Raw genomic sequence first — 2,500 nt, 5'->3', positions numbered from 1 at the left:
GACAGTTGACACAGGCCGTACCACAGCGTAGGCTAAGTGCTTCGCCATGCGAATGCCAATGAACAACTGCAAATGCCAATGAACAACTGCAAAGGGCATTGAGCATGTACGTCCTGCTGCCATCCACATTACAGTGTATAGCTGCAAGGTGTTTAACATGAAGCGATACACTGGGGACCGGGCAGTGCGAGTAGCAAACTATATTGCGGGGGTTGCAGTTAGGCAACACTACACTAATTTAACGCGTCGTATGACAATTACAGAGCAGGTTAAGGCCCAACGTGTGTTGGGTTAAGGCCCAACGTGTGTTGGGTTAAGGCCCAACGTGTGTTGGGTTAAGGCCCAACGTGTGTTGGGTTACGGCCCAACGTGTGTTGGGTTAAGGCCCAACGTGTGTTGGGTTAAGGCCCAACGTGTGTTGGGTTACGTTAAGGGGCAATGTGGGTTACGTTAAGGGGCAATGTGGGTTACGTTAAGGGGCAATGTGGGTTACGTTACGGCGCAATATAGGTTACGTTACGGCGCAATATAGGTTACGTTAAGGGGCAATGTGGGTTACGTTACGGCGCAATATAGGTTACGTTACGGCGCAATATAGGTTACGTTAAGGCGCAATATCGGTTACGTTAAGGCGCAATACAGGTTACGTTAAGGCGCAATACAGGTTACGTTAAGGCGCAATACAGGTTACGTTAAGGCGCAATACAGGTTACGTTAAGGCGCAATACAGGTTACGTTAAGGCGCAATACAGGTTACGTTAAGGCGCAATACAGGTTACGTTAAGGCGCAATACAGGTTACGTTAAGGCGCAATGCAGGTTACGTTAAGGCGCAATGCAGGTTACGTTAAGGCGCAATACAGGTTACGTTAAGGCGCAATGCAGGTTACGTTAAGGCGCAATGCAGGTTACGTTAAGGCGCAATACAGGTTACGTTAAGGCGCAATACAGGTTACGTTAAGGCGCAATACAGGTTACGTTAAGGCGCAATACAGGTTACGTTAAGGCGCAATACAGGTTACGTTAAGGCGCAATACAGGTTACGTTAAGGCGCAATACAGGTTACGTTAAGGCGCAATACAGGTTACGTTAAGGCGCAATACAGGTTACGTTAAGGCGCAATACAGGTTACGTTAAGGCGCAATACAGGTTACGTTAAGGCGCAATACAGGTTACGTTAAGGCGCAATACAGGTTACGTTAAGGCGCAATACAGGTTACGTTAAGGCGCAATACAGGTTACGTTAAGGCGCAATACAGGTTACGTTAAGGCGCAATACAGGTTACGTTAAGGCGCAATACAGGTTACGTTAAGGCGCAATACAGGTTACGTTAAGGCGCAATACAGGTTACGTTAAGGCGCAATACAGGTTACGTTAAGGCGCAATACAGGTTACGTTAAGGCGCAATACAGGTTACGTTAAGGCGCAATACAGGTTAGGTTAAGGCGCAATACAGGTTAGGTTAAGGTACGACATAGGTTAGGTTAAGGTACGACATAGGTTAGGTTAAGGTACGACATAGGTTAGGTTAAGGTACGACATAGGTTAGGTTAAGGTACGACATAGGTTAGGTTAAGGTACGACATAGGTTAGGTTAAGGTACGACATAGGTTAGGTTAAGGTACGACATAGGTTAGGTTAAGGTACGACATAGGTTAGGTTAAGGTACGACATAGGTTAGGTTAAGGTACGACATAGGTTAGGTTAAGGTACGACATAGGTTAGGTTAAGGTACGACATAGGTTAGGTTAAGGTACGACATAGGTTAGGTTAAGGTACGACATAGGTTAGGTTAAGGTACGACATAGGTTAGGTTAAGGTACGACATAGGTTAGGTTAAGGTACGACATAGGTTAGGTTAAGGTACGACATAGGTTAGGTTAAGGTACGACATAGGTTAGGTTAAGGTACGACATAGGTTAGGTTAAGGTACGACATAGGTTAGGTTAAGGTACGACATAGGTTAGGTTAAGGTACGACATAGGTTAGGTTAAGGTACGACATAGGTTAGGTTAAGGTACGACATAGGTTAGGTTAAGGTACGACATAGGTTAGGTTAAGGTACGACATAGGTTAGGTTAAGGTACGACATAGGTTAGGTTAAGGTACGACATAGGTTAGGTTAAGGTACGACATAGGTTAGGTTAAGGTACGACATAGGTTAGGTTAAGGTACGACATAGGTTAGGTTAAGGTACGACATAGGTTAGGTTAAGGTACGACATAGGTTAGGTTAAGGTACGACATAGGTTAGGTTAAGGTACGACATAGGGTAGGTTAAGGTACGACATAGGTTAGGTTAAGGTACGACATAGGTTAGGTTACGGTACGACATAGGTTAGGTTACGGTACGACATAGGTTAGGTTACGGTACGACATAGGTTAGGTTACGGTACGACATAGGTTAGGTTACGGTACGACATAGGTTAGGTTACGGTACGACATAGGTTAGGTTACGGTACGACATAGGTTAGGTTACGGTACGACATAGGTTAGGTTAC

The sequence above is a fragment of the Schistocerca americana genome, unplaced genomic scaffold (assembly GCF_021461395.2).
Source record: "Schistocerca americana isolate TAMUIC-IGC-003095 unplaced genomic scaffold, iqSchAmer2.1 HiC_scaffold_1587, whole genome shotgun sequence".
Classification (NCBI taxonomy): Eukaryota; Metazoa; Arthropoda; class Insecta; order Orthoptera; family Acrididae; genus Schistocerca; species Schistocerca americana.
Note: the sequence above shows the minus strand (reverse complement) of the source record.